Source organism: Pteropus medius, unplaced genomic scaffold (assembly GCF_902729225.1).
Source record: "Pteropus medius unplaced genomic scaffold, Ma_sr-lr_union100, whole genome shotgun sequence".
Lineage (NCBI taxonomy): Eukaryota > Metazoa > Chordata > Mammalia > Chiroptera > Pteropodidae > Pteropus > Pteropus medius.
The window spans coordinates 5,313,628-5,334,566 of NW_024354502.1; the positions used below are offsets into that span (position 1 = coordinate 5,313,628).

Here is a 20,939-nt window from a genome sequence, read left to right on the forward strand (position 1 = left end):
GTGATTCACTCTGAGTATCTCTTACCAGATTGTATGGTCAGTTTAGTTTCTCGAGATGCACATTAAAAAAAAAAACAAGCAGAATTGAATAGGGCGGGGCTGCCTTAGGAGTTAGTATAAGGGATTTAAAAGCGGTCCTGTACAGACCTCTTTCTGATGTTAATCGCCTTTAAAACAAATAAACACTTTTTAGTCATTGCGTGCAAACTGGTATTTTAAAATTATGTTTCAATTCTCGTAAATACATTTTTACATTGGGAAAATTATGAGCCATATTAAAATTATGCAAATAATTGTAAGTGAATTCATCACACCTTGAAAATGCCACAGATTTTGAAGGCAGATGGAATGCATCAGTCTGTGTCCCTTCCCCCACCGTGGGTCCTGGGACACATTCTCAGTTCCTGTAAGCTTCCAAAGCACTGGGCAAATAGAAAAATCTCATATAACGACTAACACCTGTAAATAAATGCACAATAAACATTTCTTTTTATTGTTAAAAATAGATATTAAGTTTCTACGCTTTTTCGGGCACTGTACTAGGCAGGCCACATGCTATAAAGATAAGAAAAAGGTCCTCCTCTTAATTCTACTTTATTTGGAAGAAACTAAGCAAACTGAGAGAATGAAAACTATCTTCTAACTACCGACAGCCAGGAAATGTGGGCACCCAAGGCAAACACAAATCTTAACATTTCTGATACTCCAGAAATAGTAGCCTATTGATTTTAATACTTAAAAGACTAGAGATTCTAATAGCTGTGGGGGAGGAATAAATTTTTCTTTATTCTCCTTAGGTTCTTTTGGCTGGTCTGATAATTAAATCTAAATGAGACATTAACAGAAGGAAATAACCAAATTTTATTACACATATACATATGGGAACCCCATGTTCATGAGCGAGTCAGAGACAAAAAGCAAATGAGGTCTATGTGACATTCTGAACTGAAGTAAGGCACCTTGGAGCTTCAGAGGGGATGAAGGCTATTCTCAGGATGATAAAGTACACAAGTTCAGAAATTAAAAGTTTTTCCTGTCCTTCAGACAGGCCATAAAAAGTTATTTTTGGTGGTAACTCTTGTTAAGGGTGAGACCCCTAATTTAAAAGGGAGGTAAAAGTTTCTTGAGAGCCTGCAGGGTCTCACCTGCCCTCAGCTCAAAATAATCCACATGCCAAAGCAGCAGATCTTGGGGAGGCCTTCTCTGAACCTCTTCATTGCCAAAAGAACTTTGCAGTCTTTGCGAATCACACAACTTCCAGTTTGGAGCTCCGGTGGCCTGATATTTATTAGGAGAGGTGGACATCTTTTTCTTTGAGTGTGCTATCCTGGGTCGGTGGCACAAACAAGCAATTTTTTAAGCCTCAGTTAGCTTCCTTCTTCGTCTTCAAAGATATTCCTACGTATGCCTCAAAAAGCCAGTTCAGAATTTACCTCTTCTTTCTTTTCTTCTGTCTGCCACGCACTCTTAGCGGTATTAATTCCATTGTCTTCAGTGTTTCTAGGGGACTCTATCATATAATCTCTATCGTAATGCCTCATATCAAAGAGTTGTAGATTAATGTGTTTATTATTTAATTTTCTAATTATGAAATTTGTCTGACCATATTGATATTAGAAATATTTGTCCGCATTCAGTAAGGACTGTCTCTTGAGGTATCAGATGACCAAGTTTTTGGTCTGTCACTAATTGCGTGACCCTGAGTAAGTTGCCTGATTTCTAGAACATAGTTTCTTTAGCCACAAACTGATCATTTGGACAATGTAACCACTAAGATCCCTTTGGTTCCCAACTTCTATGAGTTTGTAACATTGAATAAATTTAAATGGTAGATTTATTCCCCTTTTATTACAAAAATTAGGAAACCAGAACTCAAAGAACTTAAGTGACGTCAATGGTAGTTAGGAAACAGTTTAGCGTTTCAGAGAATGAGAGTACCTGCATTTGAATCTTGTCTCCCACCGCTTGCTTCCTCTGTGACTTTAAGGATCTTGTTTAAACTTTCCGTGCTTCTTTTATTATCTATAAAACAAAGATGATAATATATATGTGATCTGGTTAATATAAACATTCAATTAATAACATGTGTAAAATGCTAAGAACAGTGCCTGATTCACAAGAAGCATTAAATGTCAGCTCCAATCCTTACACAGTATCTCACATCAGTCAACAAGACAGAGGGTTCTAGAACCAAGTCTCCTGGCCACACAAACAATGCTTTTTAAACTGTACTACACGCTCTCAATACAGATATTGAATTAAATATTAACACGTACATATACAGAGAAGCTGAGTCTGCTATGTCTTCCATACAATGCTAAGTATCTTATTACCTTTTCTCTTTAATTCCCACAATGGTCTTATAAGTTGAGTGTTACAGGTCTACAATACTTTACCTGCGATTTCAAAATCAGAGAAGCTCTGCACACTCAAAGCGTTTCATAATTCACTGGATAACTTGACTTGAACTCCTTTAGAGGCAAAAATTATACTTAAAATGACATAAGGTTATTTGGAGGCTTTATTCAATTTCTTGTAAACAATTATATGATTCACTAGAAAAACTTAATATTTTTTTTATAATAGAGTACCATCCCAAACCCCCTAGGATGCTAATTTAATGTATAGTGTTTGTCCTGCATTTCTTTTTATCATTTGAAACTTCTAAATTCTATCTTTTTAAGATGATGAAAATGTTTTATAACTGGATTGTGGTGACAGTTGTACAACTCTGTAAATTCACTAAAAATCACTGAATTGTATACTTAAAACCGATCGATGTTATAGTACATAGAGTATATTTTCAAAAGGCCACTAAAAAAGGAAAACATATACAATTATTAGGAACAATAAATTTAATAAGGAAACACCTGTAACTTTTTAAGTCTAACATTCCCACTGACTGTGTTTTTGACTGAAGCTGGACTTAGCTGATAAAGATGCTATTCATACAGCATTTGAACCTTAATAACATATTAGGAAATACTGTAATAGTTTTCACAAAAAGAAAGGAAACCACAAAAAAATGAACTAAAAAGAGTGGAAAGGGAGTTCATGAAAAATTTTAAAAACTGAAAATGTCCAAATATCACCTTTTTAATAATTTTTCCTGAGTTACCCCACTCCATCAGAATCTATTTTTTTCCTCTGAGTGTCCATAGAATTTTATGACTCTTAATAATGCACTATAGTTATCTGCATCTGCTATAGAGCATAGTAAGCCCATAGACAACAAAGATTGTTTTATTTCTTTTTGTATTATTCATGGTGCATGAAAAATGCTAAAATAGGGGTTTAATGAATATCTGATTATAATGAACCACTTCCTCAATAAAAATCAATACATAAAAAAATGGTTCGTTTTTTTTTGAAATTCAAAAACAATCTGAGCCTGAATTTTTTTGTTTGTTTGTTTGTTTGTTTTTAATGCCTACAACACCTGGTATCCCTAGGGGGTCTCCCATTCAAGTATTAACTAGGCCTGACCCTGCTTAGCTTCCGAGATCAGATGAGATCAGGCACGTTCAGGGTGGCATGACCGTAGACTGACCCTGAGTTTCGATTAAGGAATTATAGGTCATTATTATCACATCAGTTTTATGAAAACAGAAACCAAAGTTTGGAAATGTTAAGTTTCTTGCTCAAGATGACACAGCTATTAAATGGTGGAGCTAGTATTCCAATCCATGTCTGGCAAGCTTAGAATCTAAATCTTTATCTACATCTCTTGAAGATATAACTGTGGGTACAATATTAACAAATAAGGAATCTTGAGTTAAAAAAAAAAACACTTTTGTAATGTATCAATGTTACAGAAATGTAAAAATTTTTTTAACACAATTGGAAATTTAAAAATTTTTGAGTTTGAACATTAATCAATTCTTCTCTTCAGAACCTACCTACTCTTTCAAAATACTCAAAACGACTGAGACTTTATTCTTTTCTTTGTCCACTCTCTTCAAACTGTATTTCTTGAGCTAAACTCAATAGTCAGAATTAGGTAAGCTAGTAAAGAGAATAATGGAAATATTCATCATCAGTTGGGTTGTCTTTTTTTATCGAACACTTTAACAGAAGAGTTATCTCCCAAAGTTTATCTTCTCCTGATACAATTGGATCTTTTACCATGATCTGAGTCCACGGGATGACCTGTCAGATTTGAAAAGCAATAAATACAGTGAAGTCCAGTTTCCTGGGAAAGATCAAATGTTTTGAGTTTGACTTCCTCTCTTTCCCTAAAAAACATTTCAGAAGGAAAAGACCGATGGATTACTCATTGATATTTTTCCTTTGTATGTTTTGTTAAATTTTTTTTAAGCAGGCTGTGAAAAGTTGTTGTTCATTAATGAAACTCAGAAAGTAGTCAAATCCTTTGAAGTTTAAGACAGCATCTGTTTCACTGTCCAAAGAGAGTAGAGAAATTAACATCTCCATCACATGGGTTTCAATGTAATTCAAGAATTACCACCCAGAAGTTGCAGGTGCAAGGATATAGCTAGCTTTGTTTTATAAAGCATATTCGTCTGTGTGTGTATGCACACACACGTGCAAAATAAAGACCAAGTCTCATAAAATGTATATTATAAAAGGTAAGTTACGAATGCATTGATGTTAGGTTAAAATTACTCTTCAGGTGGATTTTTCTCAGTTACCTGCCAAAGCCATTTAGAATCAGTTGAAAATGATCTAGGTCCTATTGTGGAAAAAAAATCTAAACTTTCTAAAGGACAGCTTAACTTTTCTAGCTCAGCTAATTAATTGCAAAAGATGTTTAAAAGTAAGAAATCAAATTCGAGGAGTGTATAGAAGACGCTATCTCTCTTATCCTTCCCAATTAAGATTTAAAAAGTTAAATTTGAGTATTAAAAATAATGATAAATGTTTTATTTTAATTTTAACTTTGAATATAAACACGTTAATGTGTCGGTCTTTTCTTGTACAGTTATGGCATTTTGGGGAAGAGGAGGCATAAGTCAACTAATCTGTGCCATCTATCTTTTATAAGCCTTATTAACAATACCACTTCTATAATTTCCAGTTTTGGTTTCCTTAGAGTGGAATAAAAAGTCTAAAAATGCTTGGAACATAATCTTAATGCAAAAACCTTCAATATTTTTAACAGTTTTTCATTCGTGCATTCATACCTAACTTGATAGCTATTATTTCAAACAATGTTAGTTTTTATGTATCCATTAATTCTGCCCCCCACACACATACATTATGATTTGTTAATTTATGTATAATTTAGTCAATTAAGTAATCACAGTAATAGCTATCAAAAATGGAGTAAGCTTCCACATCTAAAAAGTTAGAATAGATATTCTTCCTACTAAATACAGCTAAAAAAGTTGGAAATTATATATAAGGCAAATGAAGACTTTGAAAGGTATAGAAAATAAGGCACATTGGCTAGAGAACTTAGGATCTAAGTAATGACACAGTGTAAGTTTCTTGTGATTTCTTGTATCGTCACATATCTCAGATAGAGAGCTGAAGAAGTGGCCGCCCAAAAATGCCAACAAATTCAAACAAAAATTAAAAAAAGCCCTGAAGTCTTTTCTCTATAGCCAAAGGAGTAGGAAAGGGCAAACTTCGTAATACGGAAAACTTTTAGACAAAAATTCCTCTACTCCAGCCAAACACCACAGGGAAAAAACAAAAAACAACTGTGATGCTACCTCCGATCGTGCCAGCAAATGTCAAGGGACAGCCTATATTCCCACCCTCATCAGGTCGTAGCAAGGTGCTCCAGTTCCCCCACGCTTCTGCTAGGTTGGGTCAGAGAAGAATGAGCAGGAAACCAGTCCTGCCATCCTGGCTGTTATGAGGCTCCCTTTCTTGAGGTGTCAGTGGAGATGATGTCGGGAACCTGGACCTCCACTCCATTGGCTAGTAAGGAGGCTCCACTGTACTTCACGCGGGAGTGATATCAGTGCAGGTACCGGACTTTTACCACTGCCCAGCAGCAAGGAGGCTACACCCTTCCGCAACCCATGGTGTCAGTGGAGGACACGTCAAGAGTAGCAACACACTCACTACTCCACTCCCAGCCAGGGATGTGTCAGTCAGTGGAGGCCTAAGGATGAGCCAAAAACCCCACCTGCACCACACAGCGATGAGGGGTACTTCCTCAAATGTCAAAGATGGCCAAATGGAGAACCTGAATTTATAGTCTATTCTGGCAGTAGTGAGGTGATACACCTCCTTCCCCTGCCAGAGAAATGTCAGAAAAAAACAAAACAAAAACTGAAACGGGATTTAAAGAAAATCCAGAGTCTCATCACGTAATACCCCAACTGTCCAAGTTTCAAATGAGAATCACTCTTCATATCAAAACCAAGAAGATTTCAAAATGTGTGAAAAAAAGACAATCTGTAGATAGCAATACAAAGATGGCACATATGTAGAATTATTTGACAACGATTTTAAAACAGTTATTATTAAAATGTCTTAATGAGCAATTATGAGTACATATGAACAATTTTTAAAAATAGAGTCTCAGAAAAGAACCAGAAAGTTTCAGAAAAGATATAGAAGATACAAATGAAACTAAAATAGAAAATTTAAAACTGAAAAATACAATAAAACAAAACTCCATGTAAAGTTTCAATAGCAGAATGGGGGGACAGAGAAAATAGTCTATGAACTAGAGAATAGAACAATAGATATTATCCAATCTGAAAAACAGAAAAAATATAGACTAAACAGAACTCCAGAAACCTGTGGGACTATCACAAAAGATCTAAAATTTGTGTCATTGGAGTTCTAAAGGGGAAGGAAAGAAAGAAATGGGTCCTAAAAGCACTTTGTGTCTTCTCCACAAATATTAATAAGCACAAGCCTCAACCATCTGAGAGGATAAATTTAACTTGTTACCCATCTCATGGCTAATAATTCAAAATGAAGGCTAGGAGGTCTCTATGTCTCTTTGTATGTTCATGTGCGTTGTGTGGTATATTCTGCCTCCAGATGGAGTGTTAATTTGTAAAAGAGCTCTATTTAATTGGCATAAACAAACAAGAATTTCTAAAAAATATAATAAGAACTAACCCCAATGCTTTTCAGGATCATATGAACTGGGGAAACATTTGATACTAAAGCTGGTTTGAATTTGGGTTGGTTAAATAGGCATGTCTTTGGAGTGATAAGCATTAAATATAATACTTTTATTCTATCTGGGTTTATTAGTCAAATAAGTTCATGTTATCTCTATTGCAAAATTTGTCAGCAAGAAAAATAACTGTATGATGAAATTTTCTTTTTCATCATAAATAAATAAATAAAATTATTTATTACCCAATATTAATTGACCTACTCAAGATTAGATCAGAGCATGTCATCCAGGAAAACCAGATATATATCAAGTAAAATCTCATCTAAAACAAAATTTAAAGGTTTTTTGATTAAAGAATATTTTAAATTAATTAAGAATGTTATTATTATTTAATAAAATTAGCTGATAGTTATATAAATATTTAACAAAATGGAATATAAGACACAATATTTTTATAAGAAAATTATCTTCTTATTTATTTGCTCTTATTTAGGTATAGTTGGTATATAGTGTTATATTAGTTATATTAGTTTCAGGTGTACAATATAGTGGTTCAACATTTTTATACCTTACAATGGGAACATGCCACTAATTCTAGTGCTCACCTGTCACTGTGCAAACTTATCACAATATTATTGGCTATATTTCCCTTCATCTTTTTTATCCATACCTCTATCCCTCCCCATGATGATAAAATTTTCATAAGTCATTTCAACATAATTCATAAAAGCAAATAAATTAAATAAATGTAAGTAGGATGAAAAGGTTTTTTTAGGTAAACTCTTTAGCAATAATTGTGTTTTACGTGTACTTAAAAATGGTATCTTAAATCTCTATGGTAACTTGAACCTTTAAAGTTTTGCTAGCTAAATTAAATGATGAATAGTCATCGAATATCTAGATCACTTCCAAACAAGATAAAATAGTGAAACATTAATTACATAGGTTTATCTGTTTTTTCACTTCTTATTACAGAGGAACTAATGATATTTAGGTTTGCTAATAAACATATTTTCTGCCTCATTAAAAATTGTACTATGAAAAACCATATATTTCTAAAAATTATGGAATGTATTTATAAATTTATCAATCTAACAAACACCGGTGTAACAGCCAATTCACAATTGCTTACTTCTTAGTTTTCGCCAGAAATTAAAGTTTCTAAAAGTTAAAAATTCTAATATATGTAATTAAAACCACAAAAAAAAAAAAGAAGAAGAAAAACCGCTATATATGAGAAAAATAGAATATGTTTTGGCTTAAAAATAAAAGGTACGAGATATGGAGATGTATTTCATTAAGAGGAATTAAAATAATTTTGTCCTGGTTACTTCTGAATGGTTAAGAGAACAAGAAACAAACTAAAAGTTACAAAATTATAAACAATTTATGAAAAATAAATCTTGAGAAAGAAATTTATGTGTGATCAAGCTGAATAATATTGAAAAAATTTGTTAGAGGGTTTTTAAAAATAATCTTTTATATCAATAGTGTACTAAAACTTAATATTCTTTCAGCAAAAAAAAAAAAAAAAGGACAAATTTTCCTGTACTATTAGTGCACTCCTAATACTGGGAAAAACTTTCTTCCTAAAAGAAAGATTCTGTTTTAACAAAATTATTTTCTGTGTTTTATGTTGTCTCATTCTAGTCTTTGCTAACTTAAGAAAACTAAATCTTCTCAATAGTAAGAGCTAACCTTCTATATTTGAAATGCTTTCACTAATTGGAAAACCAAGACGACTACTTTGTTTTTCCCAACTTCTGGAACCTGAAACTTCTCAGAAAGTTTCAAAGGTCGAACTGATGGGATTCAGAATTGGCCTCTCCAATATGGGCCACTTTGCCAGGTGAATTCTTTTAAGCTGAAGGCAATCAAGACTCAAAGAGCTCATGAGATTTTACCTCCTCTTTAAAGAACTTCAACATGGCACCTTGACCATTAAGAGTCATTACCACAGATAACTTTATATGACCTATTTATAAGGCAGTTTAAACATCTTAACATCTGCTCTTCTTGTTGACCTACAAATAATCTAACTCCTTTCTAAAAATCATCAAGATGCCTTACCTCGTCCTTAGTTCTGAACGCCATATATACCTCATTTTAACTTTCTGTCCCTGAACCTCTCATGTATGTGGGGTTTCTGATCCTCTGATTTATGTGAGGGTCCCATACTTATGTATGTAATTAGATTTGGTTATTTTCTCCTGTAAATCTGTCTCTTAGATTTAATCATTAGACTAGCGAAAGAACCTTGAAGGTTTCTACCTTCCCACATTAGTAAGAGATAAATGGGAAGGATGATTATAAACATTGAGCCAGGCAGAGATGGAAAATGTATTTAGGCAGAAAGGACAAATGGACTAAAAGATACTAAGATGGAAATGAGTTCTAATGTGTTTAACATAACATAGTGTAGTGTAAGTGGGAAAGTTTGCTTTCAGGTTGGAAAATTGAAGGCCAGATCAGATTAAGGAGCTGGGCCTTCGCTAAATTGACAATGGGAAGTGGTGGTATTTTAGAATCAGAGAATGGCATACTCAGATTACACAGTGGAACAATTTAGCCTTATATGGATGTCCCGCTATATACCTGGTAGAACCATCCTTAAATCCAGGCATGAAGGGCCCCTGTCCTGAGCCTACTTCCGGAGCCAGCATATAGGCTTTTACCCTGGGATTAGAGGTTAGAATTCCAAAAAACGGTGCAGTGGTGCCTGATTTTAGAAACTGTGGATGAGGTTGAATGTGCAAGCTGGTGTATTCAATGCATGTGTGCGAGGCCCATCATATTACAGGATGTAGCCAGGGCTGGGGGAGAAAAGTAAGATGGGCTGAGAACTGGAGCAGGAAATTGGCACAAGGTGCTGGTGGCTGGTAGTATGTTCTTGCACTTGATATACTGAGGTGTTAGAGAATTCCCAATTGGAAACTGGACTCACACACTTTTATGAAGATGTATTTGCTGTCAAGGCAGAAAGAACTAATTTTATTAACTACTTTGGCAACTTGATTTATGAATATTAGGCATTTGGACTGCTAAAAAAAAACAAATTCAACTGAGTAAATCCGAAGATCTAATTGGCTTTATTAAGGGACTCCTAAATCAAGCAGCATCCCAATTAGCAACTGGGAGGGCATTCTGAGGGCTTTTACAAAACGGGAGTTTTTACAGGAAGAAGGCTGGGGTAAAGGAGCTATTAATGAGAGAAAAAGAAAGGATTATTTTGGGGCCGGGACATCCTTTTTTTGGAAGGGGGGAACATAAGGGTTTTTATCGTGCAGATAGCCTCTCCCTTCTGTGGGGGATGGAGAAGGCCCATGTGACAGGTTACCTTACTGGCACTTGGCCAGAAAATTCCAGACTGGTTGGTTAAAATTACATTTCTGGGAAAGGTGGAAACAGCATTAGGTCATGTAGTAAATCTAGATTTGGCATTATGGGCTTTTATCATGAGCTATGCTTTTTGGGGCCTGCGTTCTTTTCTTTAACAAAACACACAGCATGTGAGCCTTTATTAGCAGTGCTGCCCATATTCATGGCAAGACTGTAGATGGACCATAGTAGATGCTTAAGTAAATTTTGGTGAATGAATACTTGGCAACAATGAACATAATGACTTGAAATTAGGAGAGAGAGCAGAATTTCCATCTGGCCAGAATTTCCAAGAGAAAAACTCTTCTGCTATACTCCAATTCAATACAGTAAGTTAAACAGAATAAATTCAGTGATTTGGAAGAGAGTTGGGAAGCCATGTTCAAGTTATTATATTTAGAAATGTGAATTAAATAAAGACATGACAAATAGTAAATGTCTCCATCTCTCTGTTCTAAAAGCAGAAGTGTAAAGGTTTATTTTTAGTTAACCATGTATTTTTGGACATTCCTACAAAGAAATTTGTCAGAAAGCCCTGACATAAAAATTCTTGATTCAATTTGCCCTGAATCACTAACTCATTGTGTGTGACCTGGGGCACGTCACTTGACCTCTCAGCACCTCAGAGCATTCAGCTGGACACATGGGTGTAAAAACAAGACTGTGCTAAAAACCAGACGCTCCACCTAAGTTAGTTTCCCTAGGTAAATACATTATGGAAGAAAAAGAACATTCAACATTCCACCCTTTCGAAGAACTATTTTTAAATTGTCTTTCATTCTTCTTAAACATAAGACTTTCTATAACTTAGGAAGATTTTGTGAATACTCATACAGAAAATTCATTCTGAAGAACACACTCACTGCCGGTACTCAATTAGTACATTAAATGGATTTTCTTTAGACATTTTTTGAAAAAGCTCTAGCTTTTAAGTTTTCAAGAAGACTTGAAAAGTTTTTAAAATTTTTTGAATTCTGAGTGTCAGACTAACTCAAAAAGAGTATGGAGGCTTTGCTAAAAGTAAATGATAAAGATTTCATCAAGGGTCTTAGGGTTTGCAAAGTGGAAATACAAGTAGGCAATACCCAGAGTGTCCTGAAGAAGAAAAGCAAAGAGTTCTTAAGAGTAAAAAGTGGATTCTTGAGAATACTGAGTCCTACATTCTGAGCCCCTGCATTGGTCTGACGTGGTAATCCTTGATAAATCCGCTGGGCTGGATACTGGACACCAAGGTCACCTGAATATGTGAATGTTCTTTGCTTAGTCATTCAGGGAGTAACCAGAGGGTTACCTGGAAGCCTAATGTATATCCAGGCATGCTGACACAGGACTGGAAAGTTAAAAAGTTTACATTCCCAGGCTAATTAAAGAAAAAATAAAATTATTTCCTTATGCCTCAAGTTACTTGACTTTAGTAATTCAGCAGCTTGACTGTTGTGACTCCGTTTTATTTCTTTACTCTCCTCCTCATGACCATAATCTAGAAATGTGGAGTGGCAGGTGGCCTTCCAGAAGACCGGAAATTGAACATCTGCACTGTGACCTAGGAGTGACTTCTTAGGCACCTGTTTCAGCCTAACCCTGTTTTCAACAACACCAGTAATGATGGTTAACATTTATTATACACTTATCAGAGCTTTAGATAGAGAATTTTATTTATTCTCCACATGAACTTCTAAGGTATGGTTTTACTACTATTCCCACTTTACCAGAGAGAAACTGAGGCTTAGAGAAAATAAGCAATTTGCCAAAGATCACATAGGTAGTAGGTGTGGGAGTGCCCAAAGCAGGTAGTTTAAGTCTAGAACCTTCACTTATATACTTGATATTGCTTCCCCTGTGGTAGAAATCACTGCATTAACAGGCCAGTAGATAACCTATTGACTACGCAAACTTCATGTTTAAGACACACATACTACGATTAAACAGAGGCAGTCTTTGGAATTCGCAATTGTATTTTGTAGAAAGGGCATTGTTACTTTTTTGTTATCCAAGTAGATTTAAGGAAAGAATTCTGATTTTTAAGAGCTATCGGTAAAAAGTCCAGAAAAGTGCTTTCTTCAACTACAGTATCTCTAAAGCAAAAGTTCTTAAGCTTCAGAGTGCCTGCGAATGACCCGAGGTAACTTCCGAAATAGGCATTTCCCTGTGACTCGCCATTGTAAATTCTGATAAAATAGGTCTGGAGTTTGGACATGGAATCTGAGATGAAGGCTGCCCTCAGTCCATACTTTTTGAGAAACACAGCCTTAAATTTCTTTTCACCTCTGATATTTGGAGCCATCTGGCTTTTCAAAACAAACAATGAGGCTACTTCCCAAATTGCTTAATTAGAAGCCCAACAAACTTGGTGTGAACAAACAACAGGTGCTGTCTGCAAGAGCTGAGTCAGGAACAAGATCAAAATATGTCCCAATTCTTGGCTTAGGCATAATATATAAACGAAATCTTTGCGCACTACATTCTAAGACCCACTCTGATCTGGGTTGAACTCTGAAACTTTAAAGTACCAGAAAGAAAATGCTATAGGAGAGAACATTCCTATAATTCAGAATAATGTAATTCCCTCGAATAGCATCACAATCACTTGCTTTTATCCCCCAAATTACCCTGCCATCCTTGGTAGGCAGGATATGACTAATGTAATGCATGGAGTCACACTTTGGAAAGGCATTTGTAGGACAGAGAGCTTGGGTACCAGCCTTCAAGTGCTGAAATGGTAATTCTGCTAATTCGGTCTTGGAGTTAAGCCTCTTGGATAAAGGTAGGAAGTCTCACTTTACTAAATTGGTTTAGGGTTTTCTTTCCAGGGATTTCAACCACTTGTATGTATTTGAAGGCAGACTTCTCCTGAAAGCTTGGAATAGTTTGAATTTTCTTGCCTGCCTAAAATTATAAAATCAGGTTTCAATGCCCAAAGAAAGGGAAATGTAATGGATTCTTGAAAAATCTTATATTCCCAAATTCCTATTCCTCTTGACTGGCTTTCTCTAAAATACCTAAGATTTCCTTTGAGATTCCCCCTCCCCTAAATGGTTGCATTAAAAAAATTGTGTGAATTATTAGAGAATATAAAAGGTTGCTTAGTTTTTTTCTCTGTCTTCCTTTTAAATCTTTAAGTATATGATGTGGTTTCTAATTAATTAGGGTTTCATAGTATTTCCCAAGACTGCACATGCTTCTTTTGGGAAGGGAATTTTTAATCTGTCCATGAACAGTTTTGAGGGAAAGAAATCTGTGACCTCCCTAAAATTGTATGAAAATTTTTTAGTACATATTCACTTTTCTGGTAACAAGGGTCATTTAAAAAATTATCAGCGAAGGATCTCTCTGCCTAGAAAATTTGAACAACTACCTCTGCTAATAAAAATAAATTAGTTTCCAAAAATTAAGCATATCTTTTATTAAGGTTTTAAGAAATTGGAAAGTTTGTTAAGTTTTTCAGGAATCACATGAAATGCCACACAATCTCCAAGGAAATTCATTTAAACAATGTAGTTACTTAAATCTAGTTCCACAATCAAGACTATTAGCAACTGCTTGTGGACAGACATTTCAAAATCTTCTCCTTAGCCATTGCAACTGAGACTATTAAAATATCAAAGAACAATTAGATTGCAGACTTGCACCTTGAGTAACGCTTTCTGCTTTTACTGATTTGCCATGTAAAATGTAAACCCTTGCTGACAAAAAGTTGTTGGCAATTAAATCAAAGATAATTAGTTTTCTCCTTTCCTGTAATCTGAGTCAAAGAAATGCAAGTGATAAACATGTCACTTAGGCTATGTAAAGTAACTTTTGCCCCTCCAATCAGAAACACAGATAGATTTAGAGATAATTCTTAAAATTATCTTAGTCCAATAATGTGAAAATAAAGCTCCCACAAATTTGTTCAGTGATATAAGGTCTATTTCCAAAATATAAGGGTTCTTTTTTCTTTTAAATCATCCAGGTGGTTGTATTTGTGTATTTTATTATCAAATCATAATTATTAATCTCAGGTACTTTTGAGTATCCACCTTTTAGGGTTTAGACTAAGTCATAATACTTTAAACTTAGTTTTCTCATCTGTGGAGAGATGTTGAAAAACGATGAAAGAGTGTCTGATGATGATTTTTGCCCCTTTCATTTGGGTAATTCTTAAAACCTGGCTCGAATAATATTTAGTCTACTTTGAAATGATCAATGATTGATAAATTACTACTCTGATAGAGATCTTCAAAACCTCTAATGAGAAATAAAACTGTCCTCTCTACCTAAATCAATGAAGCAACAAATAATTTGATCTCTTCCAATCTGTTCATTCTAACGTCCTGGGTGTCTGATGCTTCGATATCACTCTCTATCCCCATCTTCAAATATAGTAATAAACATGGCGATGCCGTCTTCAAAATTTTGTCCGAATTAACTCTAGAGCCTCAAGAGTCTAACCTTGGAGTTAACTTTGTGGCACTGGAAAGCTCTTTGTATCAACCAACCTGGGAAGTGGACATTTAAAGTCCAAGTCAATCTCTTTCCATCTTTGTAAAATTCTACTGTTTGTGAAGCTGAAATATGCTGTGTTTTAATCTCCACCGGTGCACAGTCTTAGGGTCATAGAGAACGTATTAAATCTTACATGTGATATCCAAGCCCTGTAAAGGTTTTCCAACGTCAGATTCTCTGAGTCTTCTCTGTGTCATCCTAAGCATTTCTAGTCCCAATATTTGTGCCTCATATGACGGGCTTACTATTGATATTGCTCTTCTCACTGCTCAATCTCAATATGCAAGTTTGTCTATGTTCTTAAAGTAAAATACCCAGATTTGTATATTGCTATATTTGGTTTGCTTAATATAAAACAGTATTTTCCAAAGTGTAGTATACAGACCCTTGGGGACCCCAAGACCTTTTGAGGGGATCCATAAGGTCAACACTTTTTATAATAATACTAAAAAATTCTCTGCATCTTTTACTTTGTTGACATTTATACCGATGGTGCAAAAATAATGGTGAATAAAGCTGCTAGTGCCTGAGCATGAAATAAGGCAGTGGCACCAAACTGTACTGTCAATCTTTATATCCGTTACCTCCACACACTTACAGAGAAATAGAAAACATACTGCATTTAAGAGAGTTCTTGATAAAGCAGTAAAAAAATATTAGCTTCATTAAATGTCAACTCTTGAGTATATGTCTTTTTAACATTCCGTGCGAAGAAATGGAAAGTACACAGCTCGCTGTACACTAAGCGACCTTGGTTTTCTGAAGGAAAAGCTTTCATGTGATTAAGGTGTGAGCTGAGCTAGCCACTTTTATCATGGCATATCATTTTTACTTGAAAGAACAACTAACCGCCAAACTACTATAATTCAGACTTGGGTATCTGAAAGATATTTTATTTTCTTGAAGAACGAATGAAGTGCACTGGTCGCTACAGTAAAAACAACTAACCTTGTTTGTTGCCAGTGATAATATCTGAGCTTTCAAGAGAAAGTTAGAATTTTGGAGAACTTTATTTGCTGCCATGACCGTGATAGTTTCCCAATATTTGAAGACTTTTTGGATGAGATCAATGGTGATTTTAATAATTGTGACTTTTAAAATGTTTGGAATAATGAAGTATGTCAACATTTTGAAAATCTGCATAACTCAGTGAACTGATGTTTTCTAAATGATCAATACATAATATTACAAATTCATGAATGACTGTGAAAGATGCATTTAAGTGTAAGATAGGCCAACGGGTTTTAATGTAACAGAGTATGCAAAGTTCATTCCTATTGCTTTAGATTCAACATTGCAATTCACCTTTAAAAAAGGTCACATTTGTTCAGTTCTGATATACCGTCAAATAAGAATATCTACAAATACTATTAAAATACTTCTTCATTTCCCAATTACACATGTTTGCGGCCAAATTATTTATATATATTTCAATTGTTGTTTTGGTTGAAGTATATGTTCTTCATACACAAATAGCAAATAGGAAAATCAGCTGAGTTTTATAAAGCCAGATAGTAGAGATTTGCAAAAATGAAAACGCCATATTTCACAAAAATATGTTAAGTTGACGTCATTGCATTTATTATTTGAAATGAATAAACAAGTTATTTAAAAACTTTTCAGTCAGCTTTTATTTTTCAATATGTATATACTGATACTAATAAACCTTAAAAACAAGTTTTGTGACGTCCTGAACAATTTTTTAAGACTGAATAGAAGTTTTAATATAAGTTTAGGAACCACGTATACAGAGAATTACAAAGGTACTAAATCCTCATTGTCCATACTTTGTCCATCACACATATGACCATTTGCTTTATGTTGTATGAGGGAGGTGTGGAGGCCAAAAAAATAATACTTTTCCTACTACCTTTTAAATTCTTCTAGCTGGGCTAATAATCAAATTGACAGAGATAGATTAACAGGAGAAATCAAATTTTAATGTGAGCATGGGGCATTCGCATAAGCGTGAAAATTCCAAGGACAGAGAGACAGGAGAAAAGGGGAGCAGAGATGGGGTTGCAAAGGAAGGAGGTGATTTACAGGTAATTGAGGAAGAGCAGAACATACGGCAGGCAAATTATTGCTTCAGTGGGACACAGCGGGTGATCTAGCTACCAGGTCCTGTCTGGAGCCCTCCCATCCACCCATACTCAATTCGAATAAGGCTAAGGTTTTAAAATTCTAAGATTTTCTCCCTGAAGCAGGCCTTTCCATCTGAAATCTCTCAGGCAGGAAAGGGGAGAGGGGGAGGTCAAAGGTTCTTTCTGAGTGTTTTGTTTGTTAATAACCAGCTTAAAGTCAATATCCCAAAAGGCAGGTTTTAGGGTGGCAAAACTTGATCTCCGTCAGAGATCGCCACACTGACTCAAGTAAGACTCCTACCGACTTCTTAAGTTCTTTGCTTGTATAGCTGAAAACATAATATAGGTTGAATAAGGTATGTCTTAGGATGTCAAAACCTGAAACATCTGTCATCCTCTGATACAAACGGCTCATGTTTAAAATAGAAGTTACAATTTAAATGAATTATTGAATGTTATTTAATTGATTGGTGCCAAAACTTGTTAGTGAACGTGGATTTCACCTCTCCTAATTGTTGCTTTTGGATTGGAACTAGGTGTCTGGTAGCCGTGCTTCAGGCCTGGGACTCAGAAAGGAATCTCAGTTAAATGTGAAGGTTTGGGGTGTATCCATGGGCACAGAATAATTCAAACTATGAGAACCAGTGAGATCAAATAAGAGAGCACAGGATAAAACCTTAGTTAATGCATATCGAGAATAATTTAAAGAACAGAAGCCTGGAGAAAGGTACTAAAGTTTTCTGAATACCTACAATAGTTATGTTGGGAACCACTTCATTACCTTAGGAAGCTCTACCTAAGCACAGAGGTTAGGCATCACGCTAATCTCTAATTCAACAAATTCTATCATCATAACTCTGTAAAGCAGGTATTTTCTTATTTCTCAACTAGGAAATAACGGTCTAGAGAGGTGAGATACACTTCCAGGATCACACAAACAGGACTCGCATTACACCATCCGTCATCAAAGGTGGGATTTGCATTTTAGGCCTCCCTAAGAAAATGTGATCCAGTATTCTGCCTTCAAGGAACTTTCACCTCTGGCTATCAATTGTGTTATCCTCTTCCCTATTTGTTTTGGGGGCTTGGTGGGTGGAAGGAACTGATAGAAATGCATGGATGTGTACTTAGCTTTTTTATTCATCCACAGTGGGGGAACATTTTCCTTTGGCTTTATGGGCCATGAATTACAAGGACAAGGGGACAAACAACAAATGTGTTTTTGTTTAATAAAGAAATCCAGTTTTACTAAATGTTCTCATTGCTTGAAGTATTAGCACAGGAACAGTTAAATGCAACCGAGTAATAACAGGCGATCCTACATTACATATAATATTCATGGGAGTTTAGAGCTGAGGTTAAGCGTCCCTGTGGGGGTCCCATAGCTAGACAGTTGACACCACAGTTGCCACCTCTACTCCTAAATCAGTTTAATCCGCATCATACATAAGAGTACCTAAGTTAGATGATGTATTTTAAATTACAACTTATCATTTAAAAACTACTATAAAACTAAAAATCAAGAAGCAGGAGTCTGATTAAGTGGGATGGAATGGTGCTCTGAAATTTAAGCCAGTTCCTCTAGAGCTGAACCACCTCAGGCAGGGCTCAAACAAAGGCTGAAGCCTTGAAGGTTTGTAAGGGGAAATTGGTAAGTGGGTCTCCCCGGAGCGGTGTGAAGTCATCAAGCCAAGGTAATGCTTGGGTTAGAGGGTGGTGTAAACTACTTGAAATAAGTTGTTTTTGGTGTGGTATGGAAACGCTTAGTACTTTGCAGGTTTGCCCCTGGGGACTGGGTTGACTGACTACCTGGTACTGCAATAAAATACTTGACCTCTAATCACGTCCCCCCAACACCACACCCCGGGCGACGTGTTGAAAAGCATCGCTTCCAGTTTATTCGACTTTTCGGTTTTGGCTTGTTATTATTGTCTAAGATATCTGGTAAGGAAAAAGAATCCAGTTTTCAAGGACTAATAGAGTTCGAAAGAAGTCCATACCTCAAAGGAACCTTGGAAAGGCAAGAAAGAAATCTTTTACCCTATAATAATTTCAGCGGAATCTCCAAAGACCAAATAAATTATTTGTAAACTCACTCTCATTTTTTCCTAAACAGTGCCACCTACTGTCCATTTTAAGTCATCAGGAGGCAAATTGCAGAGGACCAAAGAGAGAAAAAAAAAAGGGCAAGCGGGGAAGGACCCGAGAAAACGAACTCTTTTCAGCCTGGTGGCAGTGGAAGATGAGAAAAGGCCGTCCCATAGCAAAAATAAGTATTTTGACTTAGCTTTTTAGAAGGCTCTCAAGGAGCCAAAGCCATTTAAGGCCATTCCTTTAGAAACGGCTTTTTTTTAAGCGCGCTTTTTTCGAGCCCTCGGAAGGGTGATTTTTTAAAATTATTATTATATTTTATTTATAACGCCCAATGTCTGCGTATTTTCACGTTAGGGGACCAGGCTAAAAACTATACAATTATTTTTATTACTATTTTTACTTTTCCCCGCGCACCCAAGGCGACAACGTCTGTGGAAGGGAGGCTTGGACATTTGACATCAACTCAGACAGTTCTGAGTTGAAGGGAAGAATGGGGTTACCAAGTGGTGGATGGACCAGTCGCCGGCTTAAGAGTCTCAGCCGGCTTTCGGAGGCTCGGCGTACAGACACACACACACACACACACACCCTCCCTGCTCTCTCACTCCCGAGCGGTTACTTACTAAGGGCACCATTTGGCCTTAAAGCAAACTACTTAAACGCTACGGGGAGCCGATCGCGAATAGAGAATCCACGTAACTGGGGCAAGAGTCCGGAGACGTCTACAAGGCATGGTCCACCACTGGAAGTTAGCAATCAAGTTAATTGAATTCATTGGAGTTCAGAAGCGGCCTCGAGCTCAGAGAAGGCTTTGAATGGCCAATTTCTCTTTCTCCCTCTCCCCCTCCCTGCCTCCTGCCCGCCCGCGTTCCCAGTTCCCTCCCCTCTGGCTTCCCCAGTCCGCACCTCCCTTCTCCACTCCCGTCACCCCCCACTCCCTCCTCCGCCCTATTAAAACACCCACCAGCTCACTAGTTAAGACCCCCTTAAGTTGGAGGAGGCTGAAAAGCAACGACTGCGAGGAAGAAGTCAAGACGTCTGGAAAGAATTACCCAGTCCTGGCTTCCAGCAGCCCATTCAACCAGGGACTTGAACCAGCCCCAGCCAAAGACTTTCTCCCGATTCCGCGCTTCCTGGGTTCTGCTGAGTCTTCGCCGGGCGTTTTTTGATACGAAAAAGAGACTTTCCGATATCAGGGGAGAGGGACTGGAGGAAGGTGGGGGAAAAAAAAGCTAAAGTTAATTTATTTTTAAAGCACATTTTTTTTTTTAATTTTAAGAATTAGAAGACTGATGTGCAACGGAAATATCAAAGAGAATAGTAGTGAATTTTCCTTTTACAGTGGGGGAGAACCGAACCTTTAAGCCTCCCCCATCTTTTTTAAATGTTGTTTTTAAATTTTTTATTTTTTTTGGCCGGTCGTCTCAAATTCATCTGATCTCTTATTACCTCAATTTTGGAAACTGCCCGCCACCAGCCCTCCGGGACCACACAGACAGGCTGAGGACAACTTTATGACCAAGAGCTGAACAAGGTACGTTACCCTGGCGCGATTTGGTGAAGAAGGAGGAGGGCCCTCGACTAGGCAGGGACAGGGGAGAAATTATCCATAAGCGTCACAACATTTTAAAGTCAGTTTTCGACAGAAAAGTTTAAGATCTCGACATTTCCAACAGACTAAGAATCGGGATGTTTCAGATCGCTGTCAGGCTTAGCAGCGTATCTTTCGCTACCCCTGCGGTGCTCTCCCGATGTCCGCTGCCTCGCAGGGGACACAGGTAGCCTCTGCCTGGGAACCCACTGCACGTCCCAGGACGTACTTTTCCATTCCGCATCTTCCGGGG

General features: G+C 36.4%; 1 protein-coding gene, 1 long non-coding RNA gene and 1 pseudogene across 2 annotated transcripts in view; 1 reads left to right on the plus strand and 2 right to left on the minus strand.

The window, feature by feature from the left end:
* Positions 1-240: 240 nt before the first annotated feature.
* The window catches only part of LOC120595513 (uncharacterized), a 21,925-nt gene continuing 1,226 nt past the window's right edge, over positions 241-20,939 (minus strand). The window contains exons 2-3 of the long non-coding RNA XR_005650881.1: positions 1,939-2,022; positions 241-459 (exon numbers count right to left, since the gene is read on the minus strand). This is a non-coding gene — a long non-coding RNA (uncharacterized LOC120595513). The remainder of the gene's footprint in view (positions 460-1,938; positions 2,023-20,939) is intronic.
* On the minus strand, positions 3,428-3,546 carry LOC120595795 (uncharacterized; annotated as a pseudogene).
* Positions 19,715-20,939, plus strand: part of HAS2 (hyaluronan synthase 2) — a 26,978-nt gene continuing 25,753 nt past the window's right edge. The window contains exon 1 of the mRNA XM_039853650.1: positions 19,715-20,629. The gene's annotated coding sequence lies outside the window, so the exon portion shown is untranslated. The remainder of the gene's footprint in view (positions 20,630-20,939) is intronic.